Consider the following 14,369-nt stretch of genomic DNA (forward strand, 5'->3'; position numbering starts at 1 on the left):
GACCTAGAGGGACTTTTCTGCAAAATTGAAAATCCTGGAAAAAATAGCTAAATTCGTCCCAAGGGAAAAATGCTAAATGGGTCGCATCTGTCTAGCCCAACAGTGGAAGGGGGCGCAGCAGTGGCTCGCCATGTGCCTGGCCCAACTCGGTGGGAGGATGACAGGCAGGCTGGCTGGTTGAGGAGGCCCGCTGGAGCGCTGGGCCTCGGGTGGGTCGCGGCCCACGGGGCCAAGAAGCACCTCGTCCTCCTCCCTGATCCCACTAGATCGAGGGAAGGCAGGGGCAGCGATGACCGGCGATGGGAATGGCAGAGCAGCGCAGAGAGGGCCAGCGGGCGTGGGGGAGGGACGGATCTGGCAGGAGGGCGCCTGGATCCGGCCGGAGGAGGGGCCGGTGAGGTACAGCGGGGCGGATCCGAGCTCTGGCAGCGGCGTCCATGGCGCAGGGAGAGAGAGGTTAGAGAGAGTTGACCAGAGGAAGAAAAACGGGGCAGGGCGGCGATTCTGCTCACCAGGGCGGCGGTGGCGCTCGCCGGCGCAGTGGAGTGGCTTCAGGCGATCCGGCGACGTCACGCCGATGACGAGATCGGGTAGAGGCGACAGGAGGAGGGAGCGGGGGCGCTCGGGTAGGTCGGGCGCTTGCGGCGGCAGGGTCGGCCCGGTTAGGCCCACGGCGGGGCGCCGATGGGCTGCGGGCGGGCCTGGCGTGCGGATGGCGTGAGAGGGACATGTGGCGGCGCGGGAGAGGCCACAAGGGATGCCTGGCGGCGGCGCGGCCACTCGCGGCTTGCCAAGTGGCGGGGAGAGGTGGCCGGCGGCTGATCCGAGGAGGGAGGCGGCGGCTGGATGCGGAAATTGAGGAGGTGGTAGGTCGGAGGACAAAATGACTAGGGAGACGTCTATAAATAGAAAGGGGCTAGGGTTAGGAGTTTAGAGGGGTTTGAGGCCGTTTCGGAGCCGTTCGATCGCCATCGAACGGACCGGAGCGGAGGAGGGTAGGTAGGAGGGCTAGATGGTCTGTGTAGATGGGCTAGGCTCAGAAGAGAGAAGAGTTGGCAGCCCGGCACGGGTTTTCGAAGACCGAAAAACGTCTGACGATTTGACCGACTATACTGCCGCTATATATTTAACGGTTGGGCTATTAAACGAGCTCCGAATGCGATGAAACTTGGCAGGCGGCCTACTGACAACAAAAGAACACTGCACACCAACTTTCAACCCATTCCGAGAACATTTTTATGCCACTTATAAAATACTATTTCGGACGTGTCGCGGGCGCGTGCAAGTGTGTCTGGGCTCAGAACGGACAACGGACGGAACTGGGGGAACCCGGACGGATGCAAGTTTTGAAAACATGATGATGCAATGCACATGATGACATGGCCAGATGCGACACGCAAGCAAATGACAAGGCAACAACAACGAATAACTGGAAGACACCTGGCGCAATGGTCTCGAGGCGTCACATTGCCCAATCCGAATTGGACAAGGGGAGGGGGCGCAGCCCCCACTTTCCTTCTCCTTCTCCCTCCTTTCCCCTTTCCCCCTCTCCGTTGGAAGGAAAGGGGGGCGAATCCTACTAGGAACGGAGTCCTAGTAGGACTCCCCCCTCTTGGTGCGCCCCCCTTGGGTCAGCCTCCTCCTCCTCCCTCCATTATATACGTGCGCAGGGGGCACCCCAAAGGGACAATAGTTGTTTCTTAGCCGTGTGCAGTGCACCCCTCCAAAGTTTACTACTCCTCCGGTCATAGCGTCGTAGTGCTTAGGCGAAGCCCTGCGTGGATCACATCACCATCACCGTCACCACGCCGTCATCCTATCGGAACTCTCCCTCGACCCTCTACTGGATCAAGAGATCGAGGGACGTCATCGAGCTGAACGTGTGCTGAACACGGAGGTGCCGTACGTTTGGTACATGGATTGGTTGGATCGTGAAGACGTTCGACTACATCAACCGCGTTAAGCTAACGCTTCCGCTTTCGGTCTACGAGGGTACGTGGACACACTCTCCGGGTCTCGTTGCTATCCATCTCCTAGATAGATCTTGCGTGATCGTAGGAAATTTTTTGAAATTGCATGCTACATTCCCCTACACATGTGTCCCAGGAGGGCCTATCCCCGACGGTTTCTTGGTCATGTGGGAAGGACCCCCCTATCGCCCACACTCACTTGGCGACGGTTCCAAATGCCGTCGCGGAAAGGGGTTAAAAACCGTTTGTCTAGCACCGACGCGTACTAGTGGGCCCGCAAGCCCTTTAGGCGCTCCCCGGGGGGCGCCCCCAGGCTTGTGGCCTCTGGGTGCAACCCCTCTGGTTAATTCTTGCGCCAGTATTTTTTACATATTCCACAAAAATTCTCCATAAATTTTTAGGTCAATCCGAGAACTTTCATTTCTGTAGAAAAATAACACCATGGAAATACTAATGAAAACAGCGTCAGTCTGGGAATCTGGGTTAGTTCCATTCAAATCATGCAAATTAGAGGCCAAACAAGGGCAAAAGTGTTTGTAAAAGTAGATATGATGGAGATGTATCACCAGCTCACGCGATAGTCAGCGCGCGGCATCACGTGCATCCCATGCATCCGGTCCTTCGATGGTGCTGGATTCACATCTATTTCATGGTGCTTGAGGGAGTCCTGGATTAGGGGGTCTCTGGACAGCCGGACTATATCCTTTGGCCGGACTATTGGACTATGAAGATACAAGATTGAAGACTTCGTTCCGTGTCCGGATGGGACTCTACTTGGCGTGGAAGGCAAGCTAGGCAATACGGATATGTATATCTCCTCCTTTGTAACCGACCTTGTGTAACCCTAGCCCCCTCCGGTGTCTATATAAACAGGAGGGTTTTAGTCCGTAGGACAACATACAATCATACCATAGGCTAGCTTTTAGGGTTTAGCCTTTCCGATCCCGTGGTAGATCAACTCTTGTACTACTCATATCATCAAGAATAATCAAGCAGGACGTAGGGTTTTACCTCCATCAAGAGGGCCCGAACCTGGGTAAAACATCGTGTCCCCTGCCTCCTGTTACCATCGGCCTTAGACGCATAGTTCAGGACCCCCTACCCGAGATCGGCCGGTTTTGACACCGACATTGGTGCTTTCATTGAGAGTTCCTCTGTGTCGTTACCGTTAGGCTTGATGGCTCCTCCGATCATCGATAGCGATGCAGTCCAGGGTGAGACTTTTCTCCCTGGTCAGATCTTTGTATTTGGCGGCTTCGCACTGTAGTCCAACTCGCTTGGCCATCTGGAGCAGATCGAGAGTTACGCCCCTGGCCACCAGGTCAGGTTTGGAAGCTTAAACTACACGGCCGACATCCGCGGAGACTTGATCTTCGACGGATTCGAGCCCCTACCAAGTGCGCCACACGGTCTCGATGAGCATGATTTAGCTCTACCATCGGACAGTGTTTAGGAGATCGCACCGGCAACCGTTCCATGGACGGGTGGATAGACCCCGCCACGGAGGCCGTACTCTCAGCGGCGATCGAGTTGAGGATCGACCTTACCCTTCACGGGAGCTGTGACGCCGAACTACCGGATTCTTCCCCGGCCACGGACTCTGAACCGCCTGCGCCCGTGCCTATCGAATCCGACTGGGTGCCGATCATGGAGTTTACCTCCGTGGATATCTTTCAGCACTCGCCCTTCGGTGACATACTGAACTCATTAAGGTCTCTCTCCCTGTCAGGAGAGTCCTGGACGAACCATGTCCGCCAGGATTGGGATGCAGATGACGAAGAAATTCGCCGCCCACCCACCACCCACTTAGTAGCCACTGTCGACGATTTAACCGACATGCTCGACTTCTACTCCGAAGACATCGGCGGCATGGACGACGATGCAGGAGGCGAACAAGAACCACTGCCCACAGGGCACTGGACAGCCACCTCATCATATGACATATATATGGTGGATACACCCAAAGAAGGCAATGACGACGGGACAACGGAGGATGACCCCTCAAAGAAGCAACCCAAGCGCCAACGTCAGCGGCGCCGCTCTAAGTCCTACCAAGGCAAAAGTGGTGATACTGGCACCGGAGATAATAGCACTCCGGACAGTGCCGAAGACAACAACAATCCCCTCCAGCAAGATTTAGAGCAGGAGGATGCAGAAGCCAGCCCTCCCGAGAGAGTGGCAGATGGAGAGGCGGAGGATGATCATTACATGCCTCCCTCCGGAGACGAGGCAAGCCTTGGCGATGACGAATTCGTCGTGCCTGAGGATCCCGTCGAACAAGAGCGCTTCAAGCGCCAGCTTATAGCCACGACAAATAGCCTTAAGAAAAAGCAGCAGCAGCTTCAAGCTGATCAGCATTTACTAGCTGACAAATGGACTGAAGTCCTTGCGGTCGAGGAATATAAACTCGAACGCCCCTCCAAGAGTTACCCAAAGTGCAGGTTGCTACCCCAACTAGAAGAGGAAGTACCAAAACCTACATCTCCAGCGTATGACGCGGCTGATCGGCCACCCCGTGGTCGCGACAGAGAGGCACTTCAGCCAAAAGCTCAGCCCGCACCCCGATGCCACTCAAATAAAAATGTCAGGGCATGGGGAAATATGCCAGACCTGCAAGACGTATTGGAGGACAAAGCAAAACACGCAAGATCGATCTACGAATCAAGAGGGCGCGCCACTATGCGAGACGATAACCGTCACGCTGGATACAGTAAAAGTAAATCCGGCCAGGCCGAATACAGCGGACAAGACTCATTTGAGCTGTGTCGTGATATAGCTCAATACAGAGGCGCCGCACACCCCCTATGCTTCACAGACGAAGTAATGGATCACCAGATCCCAGAGGGTTTCAAACCCGTAAACATTGAATCATACGATGGCACAACAGATCCTGCGGTATGGATCGAGGACTTCCTCCTGCACATCCACATGGCCCGCGGTGACAATCTACACGCCATCAAATATCTCCCACTCAAACTCAAAGGACCAGCTCGGCATTGCCTCAACAGCCTGCCAGCAGAATCCATTAGCTGTTGGGAAGATCTAGAAGCCGCATTCCTCGACAACTTCCGGGGAACTTATGTGCGACCACCAGATGCCGATGACTTGAGTCACATAATTCAGCAGCCAGAGGAATCGGCCAGGCAATTCTGGACATGGTTCCTAACAAAGAAAAATCAAATCGTCGACTGTCCGGATGCAGAGGCCCTAGCAGCTTTTAAGCACAACATCCATGACGAGTGGCTCGCCCGACACCTTGGCCAGGAAAAGCCGAAATCTATGGCAGCCCTCACGACACTCATGACCCGCTTTTGTGCAGGAGAGGACAGCTGGCTAGCTCGCAGCAATAACATATCAAAGAACCATGGTACTTCGGATACCAAGGACGGCAATGGCAGGTCACGTCGCAACAAACATAAGCGCCGCATCAACAACGACAATACCAAGGATACGACAGTCAATGCTGGATTCAAAGGCTCTAAACTCGGTCAGCGGAAAAATCCATTCAAAAGAAGCACTCTGGGCCCGTCCAGTTTGGACCGTATACTCGATCGCTCGTGTCAAATACACGGCACCCCCGACAAGCCAGCCAACCACACCAACAGGGATTGTTGGGTGTTCAAGCAGGCCAGCAAGATAAATGCCGAAAACAAAGATAAGGGGTCACATAGCGATGAGGAGGAGGAGCCCCATCAGCCGAACACCGGAGGACAGAAGAGGTTTCCCCCATAAGTGCGGACGGTGAACATGATATATGCAAACCACATCCCCAAGAGGGAGCAGAAGCGTGCGCTTAGGGACGTATATGCGTTGGAGCCAGTCGCCCCAAAGTTCAACCCATGGTCCTCCTGTCCGATCACCTTCGATTGCAGGGACCACCCCACTAGTATCCGTCATGGCGGATTCGCCGCACTGGTCCTAGACCAAATCATTGAGGGATTTCACCTCACTCAAGTCCTTATGGATGGTGGTAGGAGCCTGAACCTGCTTTATCAGGACACAGTGCACAAAATGGGCATAGACCCCTCAAGGATCAAACCCACAAAAACGACCTTTAAAGGTGTTATACCAGGTGTAGAGGCCCATTGCACAGGCTCAGTCTCTCTAGAAGTGGTCTTCGGATCCCCGGATAACTTCCGAAGCGAGGAGTTAATCTTCGATATAGCCCCGTTCCGCAGTGGCTATCATGCACTGCTCGGGCGAACCGCATTTGCGAAATTCAATGCGGTACCACACTATGCATATCTCAAGCTCAAGATGCCAGGACCTCGGGGGGTCATCACAGTCAATGGAAACATAGAGCACTCTATCCGCACGGAGGAGCACACTGCGGCCCTCACAGCAGAAGCGCAAAGCAGCCTCTTAAGGCAATCCACCAGCTCGGTGATTCAAGACCCGGACACCTTCAAGCGCGCCCGGAGTAATCGGCAACAAGACCGCCTGGCACGTTCCGAGCTCGCATAGCAATGCGTCCCCCACCCCAGCCCCAGCCAAACGGCTAAACCCGTTCCCTGCATACATAATTATGCATTGAAAATACCATGGGCACAGGTGGGGAGGGGGGCACGACTACGGCACGCCCCAAGACGTGGCTCAACCGCACTAGGGGCTTCCTGCCTTATTATTTTTTCTCTCTTTCAGGACTTTACTCTCTGGAAACACCGTCCGGCAGTATGTTTGTCGGACACACGATACAACAACCAAAGAGGCAGAAAGCTACGTCGCATCATGGAATCCCCAGGTGGTCTCTGATAATGAGTGAAATACCTGCTTTCAATAACATTCCTCAGCTTGTCCTTGGAAGGGACATGTCAAATAGTCCCACTTTTTGCTTATCGCACTACTTGTATCATTTTGCTTTAACGCACCTTTTTGAATAAACAATGCATCGCACTAGTCTATTATCGCATTCTCTATTCTTCTTTTCATATATACATACATGTTCATTCATGACATTCAGTACCCGTACACTCTGGTACGGCCAATACGCCAGAGGCTTAAAAGTACCCCATAATACAACGTTAGAAGTCTGAACACTTTCGATAGTGCAGCACCCCGAACTTATAGCATTATATGCATCAGCTCCGAATCATGTCTTGGGTCAATAGTTGGGTTTGCCCGGCTCCCATGTTTTGGTACCTTACGTTCCGCTATATCGGCTAAGGTAGCACTGGGAGAACTACTGCGATTGTGCCCTGGTTCTGCTGGGCTAAGCACCTCAGTAGAGAAAGCTAAAACTGACTGTCATGATAAGGCGAGAGACTGGTCGCTGTTCGAGAGGTTTCGAGTCCCTAAAGACTTATGCCGCTTAGGGCGAGGAGTCGGCTCTGTCCGGCTTAAGGCGTGTATAGCGCCCCGAATTCTGCCTTCCGAATACTAGGGGCTTCGCCGAAATTTAAAATTATAGAATTATATGGCTAAGTGAGAGAGATAAAGCATTATAGTCCGATTGCCTTGTTCGTTGTGCTGAGAACCTCCCTCGAAGGACCCAAAAATGGGAACAAGAGTGCTCAGGTTTATCCCGAACACCCCAGCACTTGTGGCATGGGGGCAGAAGCCGACGACTAGCCATCTCTCAGATTTGATAAACAGCCGAACAGAAGGTAATATTTTAAATTCAAACAAGCGTTGCATAGCGCATATGAACAAGTTTTCATAATACAGGATCACATGAGCAAGTTCATTCAAAAATTACATCTTTCGCACACTCGTCTGCTACAAGACGGGCACCCTTCAGGACACCTTCATAATACATCTTGGGGTGGCGATGCTCCTTGCCCTGCGGCGGCCCCTCCTTAACCAGCTTCATGGCGTCCATCTTGGCCCGGTGCACCTTCGCATGGGCGAAAGCCCGACGTGCACCTTCGATGCAGACGGACCGCTTGATGACTTCCAGCTGTGGGCAGGCATCCACAAGCCGCCTCACCAGGCCGAAGTAGCTGTTGGGAAGGGCGTCGCCAGGCCACATCCGGACTATAAAGCCCTTCATGGCCTGTTCGGCCGCCTTGTGCAGCTCGACCAGTTGCTTCAGCTGGTCGCTTAGAGGCATCGTGTGTTCGGTCCCAGTATACTGAGGCCAGAACAGCTTCTCTGTTGAGCTTCCCTCCTCGGCCTGGTAAAACCTTGCGGCATCCGACACGCTGCGGGGCAAATCTGCGAATGCTCCCGGAGAGCTCCGGATTTGGGTAAGTAACAAGTAATTTACTCTCACATGCTTGCTTTGCATATTGAATGCCTTACCCGCCACTATCTTCCGCATCGCCTCAATATCCTGGAGGGCCTTTTGGGCTTCAGCCTTTGCATTCTTTGCGCTCTCGAGGGCGGCGGCAAGCTCGGACTCTCGTGTCTTCGAGTCAAGCTCCAAAGCCTCGTGTTTCTTCAAAAGATCCTGGAGCTCTTGCTGCTCCACGCCCACCTGTGCCTCTTGCCTTTCCCGCTCGGTGCGCTCCTTGGCCGCTTTGTTTTCGGCCTCGGACAGCGCTCGCTTCAGGGTCGCCACTTCGGTCGTGGCCCTGACACATTCATGATGATCCTGTCATTGTGCAATCGCATCTTTTTTGTATATATATCTATAGACAAGGTATTACTCACCTTTGTTCTCCTCGAGCTGCCTCTTGGCAAGGCCGAGCTCTTTCTCGGACCCCTCGAGGTCCTGCTTCAGTGCGGCGACCTCCGCAGTCAGTGCGGGAGAGGTCAGCAGCGAAGCCAGCATACACATATAGACATACTTATATTAGACTCCTGCAGATATTATTTGATTCTCTATTCGGCTTTTCCTTGTGAACAACAAACAGAGCATCAGGGGCTACTGTCTATGCGTTAATATTTTTCCTATATTTCAAACACTTACCAAAAAGCCTATTAGAAGGCTGGCATAGGCTTCAGTCAGTCCGCTCTTGGCGGACTGGACCTTCTTGATCACCGCACTCATAATAGTGCGGTGCTCTTCGTCGATGGAAGTGCCGCGAAGTGCTCCCAGCAGGTTGTCAGGTGCCTCTGGATGAACAGAGGTCACCGGCACGGGCGTATTGCCCCTTTTGGAAGGAGGCCGCCTGCCCGAGTCCGGAACCACTTGAGGTTCTGGCGCGGTGTTCGGCTGAGAGCCGAACTCGGAGCCCTCGGGAGCCTTACTCCCTTTGCTCCCGCAGTCCGGAAGGTCGCCTTGAGGCGCCTCCGGGACTGTCTCCCCTCGACCCGGCGCCTCTTGAGACAATACCTCGGTATTGTCCGTAGGGCAAGGGGAGGAGGCGGTCGGAAGTGGATCGCTATCCATATCCAACGAGTCCAAGGAGCCGTCCGATGAAGATACGTCGATACAGGCTCAGGGCGGTCTGCATAATCATATTCGGCGTTAGGAGAAGCAGTGCGGCAAAGGTATGCTATGAGTTACTCTGGTATCTGAATACTTACGACTTCGCCAGGGGCTTGGCCCTGAGCAGCCACTCGTCTTCGCCTTCGGCGGCGGTGGTGGAGCAGTCCGGAAGGAGAGTCCTTCCCTTCTTGGACCCTTCGCCCCCCCCCCCCGATTGGGGCGGTTTTCCTTTTCTTGTCTCCCCCTCCTGGGGGGAGCATCTTCATCCTCCTCCTCGTCTTCATGGGGGGAGTGCGTCGCGGAGTCATCGGACAATGAGTCCGATACCACCTGGCGCCGGGAACTCTTTCGGGTTCCCTTGGCCTTCTTCTTGGTCTTCTCCGGCACCTTGTAAGGAGCCGGAGACAGCATCTCCGTCAGGAGAGCATCCGCATTATCTTCGGGCAGAGGGGCCGGACAATTAATCTGCCCCGACGTCTCCACCCAGTCCTGTCAAAGGCATGGAGCTCAGACCCCGCACATGGTTAAGCTATGGGAAATAAATATCCTACCAGATGTATGGAACTCACCAAATTCGCAGGGCGCTTCGCGCTTAGCCCGCGGAACTCGGTAAGAGAAGGAGGGACCTCGGCGCCCTTGAACACACTACTAGGAAAGTCCTACTAGTGGCGCACCAGTTTTACCTATTAATGGCGCACAACTGGTGCGCCACTAGTACCACGCCACTAGTATTTTTACTAATGGCGCACCACGCCGTGCGCCATTAGTATAGGCCACCATGAGCCATTAGTATCTGGCATACTAATGGCGCACTGTGGGGTGATGCGCCATTAGTATGAATATTAGGTTTTTTACTTTTCTGAATTTTGCATAGGTTACAAAATATATTATTGGACAGAATATAGACAGCATCCCACAGCAAGAGCAGATTCATCGAATACAATAGAAGATTAGTTTCCGAATACAATTCATCATATTAGTCTCCGAATTCAAAAGACCGAACAAAGATAGAACATTACAAGTCTTGAGACCGCGAGTAGCGAGTTTGTCAGAAGTAATACTAAGATAGAACATTACAAGTCTCGAACCAACCCTACTTAATTGTTCTTAGCATATGATCATCAGTATTAGGCAGGACCTAAATACCCTATTTAAGGTAAAATAGCATAAAAAAATATAGACCCTGACTCTCCATTATGGAGAATGGAGATCATCCTGTCTCCAATTCTTACGCTTCGCTTCCTTTTGCTTCCAAGAACCTCCTTACGACTGTCCATACATTTTTTCCATCCTTTGATTTTCATGTCTCCACTTCTTTTAGAAATCTCGTATGGACAGTTGAGATTCGTAGGATGACCTGGCTGTATGTTCAAAACATTAAGACTACCTTTCTGATACATCAAATGAGGCACACAATTCTCTGGGATTATCTATTGAAAAACATAGTAATAACTTCATAGTTAGCAATGATGTACTAGTTTTAGAAGTATGCAAAAGATGCACGGATGTCGTAATAGTAAAAATCTTACCAGGGTATCTCCATGGTAGTTACCGTAGTTGAACACATGCACAAGTGGCACGTATTTACCATAATGTTGAGGAGTTTGATTGTGGATATTGTAATTCTCAATGTCAGTACAAAATCCGACCAGATGATTTTTCTCCTTGTAAGTTGTTAATTCGGAGCCATCGGTGTAGTGGGTTTTGTCTACCATCTCCCGCACATTCTTTGAACAATAAAAATAAGCTGTCAATGGAAATAAGCTGTCAACTATTTTGAAATAAACAATATAAATTAGCTAATAACTATGTTTGAGAAACTCACATAGCGGTAGAACTGGAGGCTTATCAGCAAGGACCCAAATGTCCATATTGTCTTGGTCGATGTCAGGATTACCAAGATCCATGGTGATAAGCATACCCTCATCAAAACCATACATCTTGCAAAATGCTTCCCAATTTTTGCAACCAAAATGGGTTACGCTCTCAGAATTATACAGATTTACTTCAAAGTCCACATCGTGATGAGTCCTTAGGTGAATTTTCTTCGTTTCAGAAATTTCATGGTCTTCAAAATCCATCCTCACCAAGACATAGTGTCTTGCATGGCATGGGATAAGCTATACTTGAATTGTAAAAGATGAAAATTACACGTTGAAATAGTTGAAGTCATGCTTAATTATGAAATTAACACTTGTCGTCGTTGTATACCATTTCAACTTCGAAGGTCTCCTCGAGCTTAATGCTGAAGCGCCGATCATCGTCCAGGTGAGGCATGTCAAACAGACCTCGATCGTCGTGGCACCAGTCGCACTCCCCCGGGAGACTTTCGTCGTCCGATGACGATGACGACATATCCTATGTTCATAATTCAAAACTACATCATTTAGGGTTTGTCGACACCGAGGCATCCTAAAAGGTAAGCTTTTATCATTTAGGGTTTGTCGATGCCGAGGCACCCTAAAAGCCTAAGCTTTCATCATTTAGATTCTTATCAACACTGAGGCACCCTAAAAGCCAAGGTTTTATCATTTAGGGTCTGTCGACCCCGAGGCACCCTAAAAGCCAAGGTTTTATCATTTAGGGTCTGTCGACCCCGAGGCACCCTAAAAGCCTAAGCTTTCATCATTTAGGTTCTTATCGACACTGAGGCACCCTAAAACCTATGGTTTAATGCAGCAAAAATAAAGGGGCAGTTGATCCTACTTAATTAAGTACTAAGATACCCCGGCCCATGCATTAGTCGCAAGTACCCCATATGTCCTATTTTTAGCAAAGTCATGCTAAAATTCACGGAAAATTTCAGCATGACCTTTGCTGAAAATAGGACATATGGAGTACCCGAATTTGCCGGAATGGAAGTTAATCGACATCCGGCAAACTCAAGGGCCTCTCGGGGTACCTGCAAAATCATTATCCCCGCGTAATGAAGTTGCCAATGGGTCATTTCAGAAGATCACAAGTAGCATCATCACAAGTACAACATCATCACAAGTAGCATCATCAGAAGATCACAAGTAACACACTTTGGTCTTCTAGTTACAAAACAAAACTGACATAATTCTAGATGTCATAATTAGATCAAAATTTCAAACCACACACCTACTTTCAACTATAAACAAAACTGACTTGCTGTTAATGAACAATGGCTAAATATATATAAAACTCCATTGCAAATGTGCCATGTCAATAAAACAACTCATGGAAGTAACTACTAGCAGCATGTCATTATCATGGCAGTCCACTATATATTTTTATGACAAAATACATCATTATCAGGGCACATTATGGTCATTTTCTTACATGATGCTAACTGTACCTAACTGAATTTTTGACAGTAGGGCACATTATGGCCATTAGAAGGTTATCCACCTTTGTGAAATTCTGAAGATGCCAAACTACAGTCACCTCAAATCTGTCCTTTGCAAGGTTGACAAGGCAGAATGGCATTACCTCAAACATCATTCGGGAAGCTTGAGGAGGGGTGGTAGTGGAGAGGAGGAACTAATCTGGGATGGTAGTGGAGAGGGCGGCAAGGAGGAGGGGTGGTGACCTTCACGGAGGATCTCTCAACCTCTTTGGAGGAGGGGACCTGCTTCCAAAAGCAAGAAAAACACAATTAATGTGGCTGGCAATCTTACTGCCCAAAATCCACACATGGAGGTTGCTGAATTAAAGATAAAATACAGTTAACGGGAGGCAGACGAGGAGGAGGACTTACCCTTGTCGTTGCCTATGAGCGGCGCCTTCGGGTCACGCCGCCGTCGGGGCAGGGGGCGCAGGGCGCGGGGACGTGAGCGGCGGAGGGGGAAGGTCCGTAGCCCAGTGTCAGCGGCGGCGCCGTCGCCGCCGTTGTTCACTAAGACGGAGGGGGCAGCGGGGAAGGACCCGACCGAGACGCCGGCGAGGGAGTCGGAGGCGAAGGAGAGTAGGTCGGAGCGCAGCGTCAGCGGCCAAAAGGGGGAGGGCAGGCGGCGTCGGCGGCCAAAAACCTAACGTCGGCGGCAAAATGGAGGAGGGCGGCGGTGGGTGGGGCACGAGGCCGAAGGCGACGGGCGGGCAGAGGAGGAGGGGGGCTTACAGGCGGAGGAGACCGGGCGGCAGCGCAGTGGGTGAGGCGGCGGCGCAGTGGGTCGGCGGCGAGGCCCGAGATGGCGAGGCGGGGTGCGGGGGTCGTCGGAGCGGCCGGGTGTGGAGCGAGGGGGGAAGTGGAGGGAGGGATGAAGGGATCGGGCGAATTAGGGGGAAGATTACTAATGGCGCACCCACTAGCGGTGCGCCATTAGCTAGGGGGAAAAACTTAGTAATGGCGCACCTGTGGACAGTGCGCCATTACTAGTTTTAACTAGTAATGGCGCACTGTCTACATGATGCGCCATTATTATGTTTGGAAAAATGAAAAAAAATTGTTACTAGTGGCACACCATGTATCTGGTGCGCCATTAGTGTCTTCCACACTAATGGCGCACCTGCACATGGTGCGCCACTGCTATATTGTAGTGGCCCACCACATGTCAGGTGCGCCATTAGTGTCAATTCCATCTATAGCCCTTTTCCTAGTAGTGACAGCACCCTCCAGACGTCCTTGTGTGTCGTGTCGAAGAGCTCGCTTAGAGTCTGGTGCTGGGCCGGGTCGAACTCCCATAAATTGAAATCCCGTTGTTGACACGGGAGGATCCGGTGGAAGAGCATGAGCTGGACTATGTTGACAAGCTTGAGTTTCTTGCTTATCATGTTCCGGATACACTTCTGGAGTCCGTCCAGCTCCACCGATGAACCCCAGGACAGGCCCTTCTCCTTCCAGGAAGTGAGCCGCGTGGGGATTCCAAATCGAAACTTGGGGGCCGCCACCCAGTCGGTGTCGCGCGGCTCGGTGATATAGAACCACGCCGATTGCCACCCCTTTATGGTCTCCACGAAGGAGCCTTCGATCCATATAACATTGGGCATCTTGCCCACCATGGCTCCGCCGCATTCCGCTTGTTGGCCGCCCACCACCTTCGGCTTGATATTTAAGGTCTTCAGCCATAGACCGAAGTAGGGCCGGATGCGGAGGAAAGCCTCGCACATGACGATGAATGCCGAAA

The sequence above is a fragment of the Triticum urartu genome, chromosome 3 (assembly GCF_003073215.2).
Source record: "Triticum urartu cultivar G1812 chromosome 3, Tu2.1, whole genome shotgun sequence".
Taxonomy (NCBI): domain Eukaryota; kingdom Viridiplantae; phylum Streptophyta; class Magnoliopsida; order Poales; family Poaceae; genus Triticum; species Triticum urartu.